This window comes from Lepidochelys kempii, chromosome 1 (assembly GCF_965140265.1).
Source record: "Lepidochelys kempii isolate rLepKem1 chromosome 1, rLepKem1.hap2, whole genome shotgun sequence".
NCBI lineage: Eukaryota > Metazoa > Chordata > Testudines > Cheloniidae > Lepidochelys > Lepidochelys kempii.
In genome coordinates, this window is record NC_133256.1 from 187,232,668 (window position 1) to 187,247,712 (window position 15,045).

Genomic DNA, 15,045 nt, shown 5'->3' on the forward strand with positions numbered 1-15,045 from the left:
ATAAAGAAGTTTGATAACAAAAAAAGGACTCACAACTGGAGATATTCAATTTGGTTTGGGTCAATGAAGAACCAGCCCAAATCTTTGTCTAGTCCTTGAATTTATGAACACCTGCCTCTCTCCACGTCCCATGATTTTTCTGATTTAGGTTTAGAATGGAAGTGTGAAAATACTGCAAAAAGGCTGTTAAAGGCAGTTCTAATGAAAATGGAAACAAAGTACCCAAAATATTTTTCTATTTCATAAGTATTCATTTATATATTATACATTAAAATTATGCAAAATATTCATTGAACTATCATTATATTTACCTACATTTTAATTCCATCTGTATCAATATATAGGCCACTTTACCTATCCCTCCCAGAAAATCCAAAGTGGGAATAGGAAAAAGATTAATTGGAGGGTGGGGGGAGAGAAAACACACACTACTCCACCATACTTGCTTCCTCACATTTCCTATTTAATTATTTATTTAGAGCCTGAAGGTAGTTCTATCTTGTGAGGAGACACATTCTCACAAGGTGTATTCATCCACTCTTGTGGGAAAACTCACTGGAGGGGAAAACGCCTTCCTTTCATCTCATTGCCAATAGCACAAATGGAGGGAAGCACCACAATTATTATTTTAAGGTATAACGCTACCAATATCTGCAAATACTCTGTATCATAAAAGGTGGCAAAATACAGTATCTACTTAATGATCTGCTGTACCCCGCATTCTATACATCACCCTTTCATAGATACCTTAATAGGTTCAAGTGATCATGAGCTAATTCAGTTCAAACTGAACGGAAGGACTAACAAAAATAAATCTGCATCTAGGGTTTTTGATTTCAAAAAGGCTGACTTTCAAAAATTAAGGAAATTAGTTAGGGAAGTGGATTGGACTGAAGAACTTATGGATCTAAAGGCAGAGGAGGCCAGGGATTATTTTAAATCAAAGCTGCAGAAGCTATCGGAAGCCTGCATTCCAAGAAAGGGGAAAAAATTCATAGGCAGGAATTGTATACCAAGCTAGATGAGCAAGCATCTCAGAGAGGTGATTAAGAAAAAGCAGAAAGCATACAGGGAGTGGAAGATGGGAGGGATCAGCAAGGAAAGCTACTTTATTGAGGTCAGAACATGTAAGGATAAAGTGAGACAGGCTAAAAGTCAAGTAGAGTTGGACCTTGCAAAGGGAATTAAAACCAATAGTAAAAGGTTCTATAGCCATATAAATAAGAAGAAAACAAAGAAACAAGAAGTGGGACTGCTAAACACTGAGGATGGAGTGGAGGTCAAGGATAATCTAGGCATGGCCCAATACCTAAACAAATACTTTGCCTCAATCTTTAATACGGCTAAAGAGGATCTTAGGGATAATGGTAGCATGAGAAATGGGAATGAGGATATGTAGGCAGATATTACTATATCTGAGGTAGAAGCGAAACTCAAACAGCTTAATGGGACTAAATCGGGGGGCCCAGATAATCTTCATCCAAGAATATTAAAGGAATTGGCACCCGAAATTACAAGCCCATTAGCAAGAATTTTTAATGAATCTGTAAACTCAGGGGTTGTACCGTATGATTGGAGAACTGCTAACTTAGTTCCTATTTTTAAGAAAGAAAAAAAAAGTGATCCGGGTAACTACAGGCCTGTTAGTTTGACATCTGTAGTATGCAAGGTCTTGGAAAAATTTTTGAAGGAGAAAGTAGTTAAGGACATGAAGTCAATGGTAAATGGGACAAAATACAACATGGTGTTACAAAAGGTAGATCATGCCAAACCAACCTGATCTCCTTCTTTGAGAAAGTAACAGAATTTTTAGACAAAGGAAACGTAGTGGATCTAATTTATCTAGATTTCAGTAAGGCGTTTGACACCGTGCCACATGGGGAATTATTAGTTAAATTGGAAAAGATGGGGATCAGTATGAAAATTGAAAGATGGATAAGGAATTGGTTAAAGGGGAGACTACAACGGGTCCTACTGAAAGGTGAACTGTCAGGCTGGAGGGAGGTTACCAGTGGAGTTCCTCAAGGATCAGTTTTGGGACCAATCTTATTTAATCTTTTTATTACTGACCTCGGCACAAAAAGTGGGAGTGTGCTAATAAAGTTTGCGGATGATACAAAGCTGGGAGGTATTGCCAATTTAGAGAAGGACCGGGATATCATACAGGAGGATCTGGATGACCTTGTAAACTGGAGTAATAGTAATAGGATGAAATTTAATAGTGAGAAGTGTAAGGTTATGCATTTAGGGATTAATAACAAGAATTTTAGTTATAAGCTGGGGACGCATCAATTAGAAGTAACGGAGGAGGAGAAGGACCTTGGAGTATTGGTTGATCAAAGGATGACTATGGCTGCCAATGTGATATGGCCGTGAAAAAAGCTAATGCGGTCTTGGGATGCATCAGAAGAGGTATTTCCAGTAGAGATAAGGAGGTTTTAGTACCATTATACAAGCCACTGGTGAGACCTCACCTGGAATACTGTGTGCAGTTCTGGTCTCCCATGTTTAAGAAGGATGAATTCAAACTGGAACAGGTACAGAGAAGGGCTACTAGGATGATCCGAGGAATGGAAAACTTGTCTTATGAAAGGAGACTCAAGGAGCTTGGCTTGTTTAGCCTAACTAAAAGAAGGTTGAGGGGAGATATGATTGCTCTCTATAAATATATCAGAGGGATAAATACCAGAGAGGGAGAGGAATTATTTAAGCTTAGTACCAATGTGGACACAAGAACAAATGGATATAAACTGGTCATTGGGAAGTTTAGACTTGAAATTAGACGAAGGTTTCTAACCATCAGAGGAGTGAAGTTTTGGAATAGCCTTCCAAGGGAAGCAGTGGGGGGGGCAAAAGATCTATCTGGCTTTAAGATTAAACTCGATAAGTTTATGGAGGAGATAGTATGATGGGATAACATGATTTTGGTAATTAATTGATCTTTAAATATTCATAGTAAATAGGCCTAATGGCTTGTGATGGGATGTTAGATGGGGTGGGACCTGAGTTATCCAGGAAAGAATTTTCTGTAGTATCTGGCTGGTGAATCTTGCCCATATGCTCAGGGTTTAGCTGATCGCCATATTTCGGGTTGGGAAGGAACTTTCCTCCAGGGCAGATTGGAAGAGGCCCTGGAGGTTTTTCGCCTTCCTCTGTGGCATGGGGCACGGGTCACTTGCTGGAGGATTCTCTGCTCTTTGAAGTCTTTAAACCACGATTTGAGGACTTCAATAGCTCAGACATAGGTGAAAGTTTTTTCGCAGGAGTGGGTGGGTGAGATTCTCTGACCTGCGTTGTGCAGGAGGTCGGACTAGATGATCATAATGGTCCTTTCTGACCTTAGTACCTATGAATCCAGGGCAAAGATATCATCATGGATATTGAAGATACCATGTTGCTATTTTAGTGCCTCATTTTCAGGTTAGAATAACTCAGACTTTCTCCTAACCGATTTTTGTTAAAGTCGATGGTATGCTGTAGAGATGAAATATCATTTTAATACACCCAAGTATGCTTAGGTTGGCAGGGTAGTGCTTGGAATATTCTCTAAATAAAAACATGTGTAAAGTGTTTCTAACCTATTCTTTATGTTGCAAACATACATTTTATCACTCAGGCTCATATTTAGCATTGATAGCTTGCTCATCTCTGCAGAAGAAGGCATAGTTCCTGTCTCAAGGGGTTTACAATCAACAGCTTAGATTCTGGCATGGGATCCACAACTGTGGACCCTTACTCCCTACAGGGACTCCCACTGAAGTCAATGGCACTTAGCAAGAAAGAAAGGGACTCTGTTTGTGGATCCCTTTGCAAGATCTGTGCCTAAATTAGACAGTATATAGAACACACTCATGGGCAGAAAGAATGCCCTAGACTGGAAATGGTGCTGATCTTCCGTTTGTTTGCTTAGGATTGCTCTTTTTGTCATGAAATTTGTTCCTACTGTGGCTAATTGATGTAAAACCTCAACACAGAAGTGAATTTTAAGGAGGAATTTGAATGTATACTTTTAAATGTGTCCATCTCTGCTGAATAACTGCTTCTCCAAAGAGACCAAATACTTTACTTGAGAATATGTTAATACAACTTTTGCCTCGCAAAGGGATCTTGTCTATGATACAGACTTTGCAGAATTTAGGATTTTTAAAACGTATACATTGTTGAAGCCTGCTGTGGTTTGAATTGAATTTTTCCAAGCAATGTTTTGAATGTACAATTTAGAGGTACATATAGAATTGTGTGCAACAGTCCTTGCCATATTTACAGATTAGGATTGTTTTGCACAAAATCCCTTTTCTCAGTTGTTCTCTAAATGATACATTTACTGAGGATCTATATCATTGTAATAACATCACTTATTGACAGGCTCCCTGGGCTACCTAAGTGGGCTGCAGCACTGCCCACGATCTCCACTGCACTATGTGCTGCAATTCTGTTCACAACATGGTCCCTATTTCGGGGATTGTGATGGCATCCCTGGAAGGGAATCCAGTGCTGTCTTCCATGGTTTCTGTGCTGGTGTAATCCTCCCTGAACCGAATAAGGATTCTGATTCTCTTTTACCCAATGTAAAGGGGCCAGAGCTGTGGTGAGGACTTAGACTTCTATCTTCTAGTGTAGGATACAACTTTTAATTTTTAGTCTTCATTTATGTCCTGCCTAAATGAAATCCAATATTATCTTGCCTATTCTATTAACCAAATGGAACTGGAGTCATTTTCATTTGCCCTTCCCCACAGGTTATTTGTAATATCATCAAAAACCTATATGTTCTTCATTAATTATTGGTCCCAAGCTACCTTGGCACTTATAAAAAATATTCTCATTTTGACCCCAAAGTAAACCACATTATCTGGGACACATTTGAATGTCCACTGTGTAAAGGATGCTGGATGACACATACTAAATAATACCAAAACTATTTTTCAATTTACATAGCACTCAAAAACTGTTCTAAACTCTGCTTCTCTGTTCAGGGTAGCTGGAATAGATTTGTGCAGCTCTTTAATAAGCAACAGAATGTCATCCATATAGATGAGCTTCATTTTATGTTCAGTCTGAATATATTTCATGTCATTCATGGATATGATTAATGTGACATATGTTTACAATATTAAGGCAAATAGAACTGAGAACAAAAGTCAATCCTGTCTAGTTCCTCTTTCAATCAAATGCAGCAGATCTCAGGATTCTAAGTCTCTAGTTTGTTTATTGAAATTTACATCCAATCTCTATTTATTTATTTATTTTTTTAAAAAATACACATTATGGGTATTCCCACTCTACTCTATCAAATGCTTACCCTTCATCTAATGAAACAGTATTCAGCTACAGTCGCCTATTCTTCCAAGGCATAGATTCTGAAATTTGTAGAATTACCATTTTGTTGACACCTCTTTTATTTGCAATCAATTCGGCTCCCACTAATGATTGAATAACCCTCTGTGACAATTACAGCAATTGTTTCATAGTAAAGAAAAGAAGAACACTATTTAATGTATATTTACCTTGTGTTAATGTGAGGTAAAAGCTAGAAACAAGGAGGAAAGTCGGCATCATGTGATCCTAGAGCTCTCTGCAAACTATCACCAAGTGCTCTACAAACCACTAGCAGACAAAAGACCACCATAGCTTGGGAAATTCTGTGGTGTGACATGTCTGTCTGGCACAGATCTTGCCCCATGTGACTATATTGTTATAGCATTTTTATTTCTTTATTAACAACTTGTAATCCATTGTTTAAGAAAAAAGATTGATCTAGAGCGGTCACAAAATTTAGGGTCTCTAGTAGACTAGGGTTGAACAGCAGCCTTCAGGATTTCATTTAGCACTCAAAGAAGCTTAGGAGCTAGTAGTTCACTTTTAAATGTTTAGAATGTGCCCAGAAATCATCACTCCATGGTACATTCCATTCTCCTTATGCTGCATCATTTTTATATTTTCCTTGTGTGTTTAAAGATACATTTGCTTAGTCAAAGAGATTAATTTGAGAACGTGTTCAAAGCGTTGCTCTTTATTACTGGAAGTTCATAAGGTTAGAGGTTCCTGTAAAACGTAGCACATTGATTATTTATTATCTGGCATTGCCTCCCACATTACTAATACAACCTCTATACTTTCACCATTCTTAGTTGCTAGTCTAGCAATTTTCCTTATCTCCTGAAGTATAATTGGTTATATTTCATCCTAAATAAGGCATATTCTACCTTGTTAGCGTACATAAGGTTGAGGTCATATTTTTGTTTACTTGTAAGAGTTTCCTCAGAGGTTTTTTCCCCTTTTTATATTTCGTCATGCTTGAGGGTAGTATTTTAAAAAAAGATAATCCTTCAGTTTGTAACCATTGAAGCCAACTTTTTCCAAGAGATGTTGCCTAAAGTTAGACATTTAAATCTACATTTAGACTCCTAAATAGATAGCTTGATTCTGAGAGATGCAGAACAGCCACAAGCTAATTGAAAACAATTGCAATTGTGATTTTAGGCACCCTTTCTGAACATTTTGGCCAGGTGGTTTTAATTTTATTTATGGTAAGAAATATATCTATTACCTGCACAGCTCTATCAGTTCGTCGACAATTGTGATTTTTTTTTTTAAAAAGTGTTTAAGGTTGAACAATACATTTTCTTCAACCTTAAACAAGACACTTAATTTTGACAGTGCTGTTTAAAACATTTTGGTGTAACTAAATCTGTATTTTTTCTGAAAAAAGTTTTGGCCAAAATATTTCATCCATCTCTAAAAAGAAAGATTATATTTTGTTATAAAATGTCTTTTAAGTGTCCTATCCTTAAGCTTTAATGTATTTCTCCATCCAGAAGAAATTTACTTTATTATTTAAAAGTTGAATGCAAGAGACAGAAAGTGGGACATGGTCCCTAATTATGTGAACTATCTCATAATACAATGTCTCTCGTATGAAGCCTTGTACAAGCAAAATGAAACAATTTTAGATTCATAGACTTTAAGGCCACAAGGGACCATCATGCTATTTTGAGTATGCATTTTCCTGAGTCACAGATTAGGAGGAATACATCCTCCTTTTGTTTACCCAGAATACTTTATATATACTTTTCACATATTTTGATGAAAGAGTGTACCAGGAATGACTTGGATTTTTGGTATAAACTATGTGCCCAGATCCACAATTACACATAAATGAAAACCTCATCTTATTATACGTTGCCTAGTTAAGGTGTCAGGAGAAGCTTTAATAAAATCTTTTAATTAATTTTATTTAAATCATATACATTAAAAGGCAGACAATCCTTTAACTTTGTATACCACAGGCTATTATACAGATCATTCTATCATCATTCATGTTCTTTCCTTCAGTGGACTGACCTACATTTTTATTACAAAACACCAAGGCTTCTTTTTGTTTATAATCAATATTATGCTCTGTGAGACCAGTTCCTGAAGGCTCTTAGTAGGTGTTTCCTAAAGAAATGCAGGCCATCTGTCTTTTGTTTCTCCCAAATATAAAAGTAATTTTTCCATTGTAGGTAACTCTGAAGGCCATTTTATTATTCCATGTTACTATTTTCAAAATATTTGCCATAATGTTTAGTATAGGAAACCTCTGTTATCAATAAGTAGTTTAAACATTTTGACAACTGTATTTTTTTGTTTCTAAGACAATACTGTCCGTCCTTTCCCAAATGCAAAAATATATTATGTACTTATGTGAAAGACGATGATGACATATCCTACAATGATGACGTATTTGCAGAAGGGCAAATCTCATCCCCTGAGTGCAAATGATATTATGAGGGAGTACTACCCATACTGATCGACACTTTCAAATTAATTTCGAGGAGATTTGTGGTGGTACTTAATTTTCTAATAAAGCCTATCTGAACAGACACACAATATAAGTTCCCTTATGTCTTTGCCAACTAATACTGTAAACATGTATTTACCATAATGATCTGACTGAAGTTTAGGGAACATAGCACTCTTTGCCCCTTCACTGAGCCCCTCCAAATCTGAGTGAGTGGCACTGAGACTTGGCACGCAGGGTTGTAGTGTCACTCAGGTTTGGCCCAGATAAAAGGGGGCTGAGCTATGGCCTTCTCCTGGCTTCCTGGCTCCGCAGCCTACGTGGATGCATACATGTGGCTGACACACATGATTCTGGGTAATGTCACTGAATTTTTGACATTTGTGAAGTTGGCATAAACGGATATTTTTCCATTATCTTTATGTGGGAGATAACATTATTAAATCAGGTGTTGGGTGTTTTTTGGTTGTAAACAGTAATCTCCCTGTTTACAGGGAGACTTAGTCAATACCGTACTGCCCCTTCTCAGGTGTTGCGAGAAACAGTCTGCAATTGCCTCCTGGTTCTCTGAGGATAAAGATAACCTTAAAAGAAATCATGCACTCCAAACAGCACAGATGGAGCTCTTAGAAAGGCAATAGACCTCCTCCCCTTTAGCAATCAGAATAGGGGTAAGTGCCTGTGATGAATTGGATCAGACTGTTTCTACTAATTTACAATTATAAATAAAAATAAAGGTAACAAACAGATTTAAATTAACATTCTTATTGAGTAATAGTGATCGTAATTAACTTAGAAATTAGCCTTTCCTATTGCATAGTATTTTCTGTGATTTTTTTCCCTCGTCTTCTCAGGGTTTCTGGCCTAATTTGCCAGACCCAAAGGTTTGCATATAGTCTGGGTAGACACTGTAACTTGTGTGTACTTACCCAAACACTGAGGTACACCAATCACAAATCTTAATCCACTATGTCATCACATTACTTTGTGCCTAGATCAGGGAGCCCTATCCATAGGAATCCTAACCCTAATTCCAAATATGCATAGGAATCCTAACTCTAGGGTGCGGAGTTCTACCCATAGGAACCTTAACCCTTAACCCTGTGCTGAGGTTATACAACTGTGATAAAGGAAATGTGCCCTTGCTTACAGTAATGTACAGCATTTTAAAGTCATTTTCCCACCCAACAGATACCACAATGATTTTCTGGTCAAAGACTATGATATCTCAGATACCAGCATTAGGTAACTGTGTGGAAATGTTGACTTTTTAAATGGTAATTGTGTTCCTTATGACAATGCTCTTCAATATTTTCTACCTCCTAATATTATAGTTGGCATGCTGGTATGGTACTGTTATCACATTTGCTGAAAGAGTGTGCGTGTGCATATGCATGTGTGAGTGAATGAGAGAGGGAGAGATCAAAAGGAAGAAATTTTAATATGGGGATTTGGAGAAGATGCATATCTGTAACTGTTCACTAGAGTTTGCAGAGTGCTTTCTTTACAGAGAAACAGTTAAATGGGTAAGTATACTTGTATCTGAATCTATGTTTTGTAATGGGATCTGACATAATAATTAGCGTGCAGTAGGCCAGGGATAGTTTAATATATTTCCCCCTTTTTTCAATCCAACTTTATAAAAATTTCATTAATCTTTACCACCCCCAACAAAAGGCAATGAAATATGTATAACTATGGAAGTAACAGCACTTAATAACAGTTTACTTTATCACCTATGGAAACAGACCATATTTAAAAATTTAGTATTAGATATTGGTTTCTAAAAATAATTGCACTAGTTTTCATAGAAGCCAATTATCCAGCTGTTCAGCACACACAGATAAAAGGCCAACCTGAGAACTCTTACTTCCTGAATTGCTAGAGATGAGGGGTGTAGCAGATATAATTTTCTTGTTATGGTGTATGAATATGACATGGGAAGGGAAAAGAAATGAGATGCTCTTGAAGTACCCATTACCCCACATTCTGATTACCCATTGTACTGTTGACAGCCCTAAATCCACAGCTAGAAAACTTGTTCTGAGAGCAAGAACCACAAAGAAGGAAAGAAAATCAAGAGGCAACATAGGAGAAAAAGGTAGATCAAATTAATGAGTTGGAAACAAACATGTTAACCTCTGTGAAAGCCACACATTAAAAAGAAATGTTCTGTTACTCTTCTCTAGATATGGTAAGTTTCTTTTCACCAAGGGAATAACTAAGCATGAAACTGCCTGTATGTGAAATACTCCATGGTATTCCCCTTTCAAGGCTTCCTTTTAAATCTTCCAAGGGGGAGAAAGGGGTTTTTCCTTCACTAAATTCATCCCCCATAACTCTCAGATCCTGTGGGAATCCAACAGATGCCATCCAAGTACGAGGCCCTGTGGCTCCACACTACTTCTCACCCACATGTCACAGTTCCCTAGCTCCCAGTCAGCCTTTTTCTAGTGGAGCTGAGTTGACAAGGCTTTTTCATATATAGGCACTTATTACCTCCCCTTGCCCCCCCCCCCAGTCCTGATTTTTCACACTTGCTATCTGGTCACCCTATACCCTGCTATCTACTGAGCTTGGACTCCCTCTTTAAAGGGAGTTTCAGGACACTGAGGGGGTTTCTCTCAGATGTTATTACAACCTTAGCACATTGATACCGGGCACCTGCAGTTTAAGAGCAATGCTGTCATTTTTGAGGAATTTAGGCAAGTAAATTCATGTTGGCTTGATTGCAGGAACAATCATTAACTCTTGCATGGTGGGAGAATAACAAACTGACAAGTAAAATATGGGTAACTAATAGCAAAATATAAAAATTATGATGTGTTGTACATAAAACAAAATTACTTAGGTCAGGTTTGGATCTTCTTGGGGAGCTGAAAAGTTTGCGGAGCTAGAAAAATGAGCAAAGAAAGACTCAATAGGGAGTGGCATACGCTCAGCAGATTGGAAAGTCAGTCTCAAGTTCTTGCTTGCTCTTAGTTGCTCCATGTTGCTTGTGTTTTAATGCCTCCTATGCATTAGCACTGGCAAGGCCTTTCAGTCTTTATATATGTAAAGTTATGCTACAAGTTACTTCCGTGTGCAGAAACTTCTCACTTCTGTGTTTTTAATTCCTGAACAGGTCTGTAACAAGTGCGCAGATGCTTAGAGCTGAATAGGGCACCAGGGTACAGCCACAAGTGAATATTTATACCAACATAAAAAGAAAAAGAATTACAGGAAATATACTAAGATTAAGTCAGAATACAGAAATTGACCTCCCTCTCCCCCGCCCACATTACTTGCTAAACTAACATTTTTCCTTAAAGAAATGCTGTACCAGTACAATACCAGTACAGCAGCTATTATGCTTTAATGTGTCATGGATCAATAGTACTGGCATGCAATTCTTACTATAATCTAAGACCCATAAACCTCTCTTCTTGGTTTTTTCAAAATGAAATTCTGAGCTTACTCTCAACTCTATAATTCTAATGACTGCATGCAGTTTTGGTTATGATTTTTTTTTAAAAGAAAAGGTACTGGAATTCTTAGACACTAATTTTAGGCACAGAGAAAGGCTATAAAAATAACACATTGAACACTGAAAAAGAAGAATACTAAGCATAACAATCCACACATATAGCCTGTTGTATACTTGGTTTTTATCATAGACTTAATAATGTGATCTAGATATTTTCATATTAATAGCACTTTATACAAGACCAGTTAATGAAGCAAAGATTAATGGCCACATGAATGCATAGGCAAAAAAGGAAAAGAAATTAGCATTCTGTGTTTTTGAAAGTAACGCTAGACAACAAACTGCCCTTTTTTAATAGCAATTTCAGACCTAGGAAAAAGTCAATGGACAAAGGAAACAGTTAATTAAACTCTAGTGTGCATTGTAACAATTTACACCGTTACTTCGAAGCTTGAGAAATTCCAGAAAGAGTTGGCTGGCTGGGCAGTCAAACATTGTCTCAAAAGCATGTCTCACAGACATCTTAAAATAAGCAGAGGATTTGACACTAAACTAGTGCTTAAATTGTGCCGGGGCTTGCTAGTCTAGGTTTAGCAGTTCATAGCTCCAGAAGCTCTGGACTCTCGGCCATCGGCTGCTGCTTTATAACTGGCAAGCTCTGGAGGCAGCACCACTGTCAGCAGCAACTCGAAAGTAAGGGTGACAATACCATGCAGAGGAGGTCCTAGCCCACTGGGTGCCCTAAGCAGGAATATTTTTTCACCTCTCACACACAACACATACTGAAAAAACAAATCGGGGGAGGGGCCCTTTGAGCTCCTTGGGGCCCTAAGCAACTGCTTAGTTGGCTTATGCCTCGCACCGGCTCTGATACCATGCTACCCTTAGTTCTGTACTGCTTCTGGTGGGGTGCTGCCTTCAGACCTAGGTCCCTGGTCAGCAGCCACCACCCTCTGGCTGTCAAGCTTGAGCCTTGGTACCTCTTTCATTACAAAATTAAGCAATGCACTAAACTAGACAACTTCAGCATGCTAGCAGCTATTTATAATGCTCACCTCTAATATTTCATTGTAAATGCTCAAGTGTGGAAGTTTTGCTCTAATTTTCATCTTGCCAATTCATCTTTTGTTTCATCTAAACTGAATTGGTATTTGACTGTTAGAGCTGATTATGGTTACATGATGGTGCTCTCAATGGAAATGAGACTTTGAGCTCAAGGAAGTCAAAGAAAGGTTAAAGCATAAACCTCTGTATTGGTCAATGCTATGGAGATGACTGAGTTTTCTACAGAACAGTGCTACAGCTGAATTTGTGAGTTCCCACGGCAGGCCAACTGACCTAAGCATACAGTGTTCCATTACTAATATACAGTGTTCAAATACCCAAGAATAAGTCACAAGAATCTTTTCCCAAAATTTCAATATTTCTAGTAAATGTAAGAAATGACAAGTTCATATGTCTTAAATACAATAGAAAGGGGGGAAAAACATGTATAGGCCACAGCATTACACTGGCTGCATGCAGAAAGGTTTTTGCAGACACCCAGAGTCCCATTAGTGTCAGTGGGTTCTGTGCAGTACATGTGTGGTGCAGAACTCATTGCAGGACTGGTGCCATAGATGCTTTCCAGAGATTTTCAGCCTTCACTTTTACGTTCCAATATTGGGAAAGAGAAGTAAGTCTATCAAAGTTTCAAAACCATTATTAAAAAGTATTCATATTAATTTAATTTTAAGCCCTTCAAGACGGTTTAAACAGTCCCACACAATCCTGGTAGAGCTCCTCTTGGCTGTATGCTCAAGTAGGTTGTTATATTCGGCCCCAATCCACTGAACCCCATGTGCTTTAAGCCTTCTGAGTTTGAACACAGTCCAGGCACTGCCTCTGGCTGTAGTCTCTGGACATATTCTCGGGGTGCAGATCCTGTTTAGCACCCTCTTCTGAGAGCTGAGAATCCAGGATCCAACCGCTTAACCCTGTGATTAATGTTGACTTCTCCCAGTCTAAGCATACCTCTTCCCAGATCTCCAACCATGTGAACACTTTGGGTTCACAGCTTAACTCTTCAGGGGTACATAATAGGTGACCGAGTAGACTTTGCATAGCACTCTAAACAGGATTATTCTTTCCTTAGATAGCACAAGCAATACACAAATCTAGACAAAATAATAAACACAATACAATTTCCTTGCCTTGGTTTCCTTACCTCTCTGGAGAGCTTTTTGGGTTTAGGACAGAGTTATTTGAGGAGCATAGGTTTCCCTCCTCTGCACATGGCTTCTCTTCAGAATCATAGGGTCTCTCTCTCCCTCTCTTCCTGCTTCAAGTTAGCTTGATTTCTTTCACCCTGGCTGGTCCTACCATTAAACAAGACTCCCTTCCACAAATATGGAAACAAGCAGCTCTTTCCTGCCCAAATTTCCTGTCTCTTCCTTTGATTCTACTGAGTTTATGTCCCACCACCACCATCTGATTCCTTTGTTCTACTGCTGGGGATTTTGTACTCTCCCTCCCTGCAGGAAAGTTGGAGGAACTTGTTTTTCCACTCTGGCAACCTCCCTAGCATACCCATTCTTTGGTCAGAGCACAGTTGTTAAAGTTAATGACCTTCATCTTCCCTGGTCTAGTAGGTGCTGGTCATCAAATGGTGGATTCCACATACACTGGCATTCAAAAATACAACAATGTAATAACATCAACTCAGAATAATAAGTTGTACATAGACAGATAGTCCAAGTCACCACAGCAGTACTGTATCGAGCTTTGTGTAGTAGTTGGGGGAAGAGAATGGCTTCATTAGTTTGGGAGTTACCTTTTAGGTTCTTACTAAAACTACACTAAAATGAAAGGATACATTATAAAAATTAATTTAATCTGCTGATGCACAAAAAGAAATAAAGTTTACTTAGGCCCTGATTCTGCTGTCAGACTCCAACAGCTTCAGTGTGCATCTGCCATGGGTTTGGGTTTAAAACCTAGAACTCCTAATGCAGAAAAGGGGATTTATGGAAAACCAACACATGTATATTTATCTGCTGTTACTCTGTATATACACAGAAATTAAAAAGCCAATATCCTTTTAATTAAAGAAATTTACTTAGTAATCTATGAATTAAAGAATAAGGAACATGCAAGCAATCTTTTAACTAGTCAGTCTGTCAAAATGTTTATATTGCAGGATGTGACACATTATAGATAATAATTTTCATTGGCTGGTTTGTATGTATTAAAATTAAAGTAATTGTAATATTTTGCAGTCATTGGACATCATCAAGAAAAAACACTATTGTGTTCAATTCTGGAACTCTCAACCATTTTAATAAACAGAATGCATTAAAGTCCTTTTGGAAGAGCTATTTATATTGCATTATTCAGAAATAATTACGGTGTGATTTGATAACTCAGGAAGAGTCATTGTAACAAATTTTAAAATATGGCCAGTTGCTAAATCTATAAAAGCATTAAATGTTTATGAAAGCTTTCTTGAGAATATAATCAATTTAGAAAACTAAACCTCTCCCTCCTAAAAGAACAGGAATTATACCATGAAATGGCAATGAAACAGAATACAAGATGTTTGTATGTGTGAGGATATTTACCCACTTCTCCAAAATTTGCCACATCAGCATATGATGGAATTCACAAAATGTTATTATTTGTTGTAACTGAATTACAGCATCTCTCTCTGTCAACATCAGATTTTAAATTCCCAAGCTTTAACTTGCCTAGATTTCAAAGGAAAAGACTGATTCTAGCCAGCCTCACTGCAGCAATGGTGCAGGCTACGATAACTTGT

The 15,045-nt window shown here is 37.8% G+C and overlaps 1 protein-coding gene across 7 annotated transcripts in view; it reads right to left on the reverse strand.

Moving 5' to 3' along the window:
- Nucleotides 1–15,045, reverse strand: part of EPHA6 (EPH receptor A6) — an 872,967-nt gene that overhangs the window by 651,540 nt on the left and 206,382 nt on the right. The window lies entirely within an intron of this gene.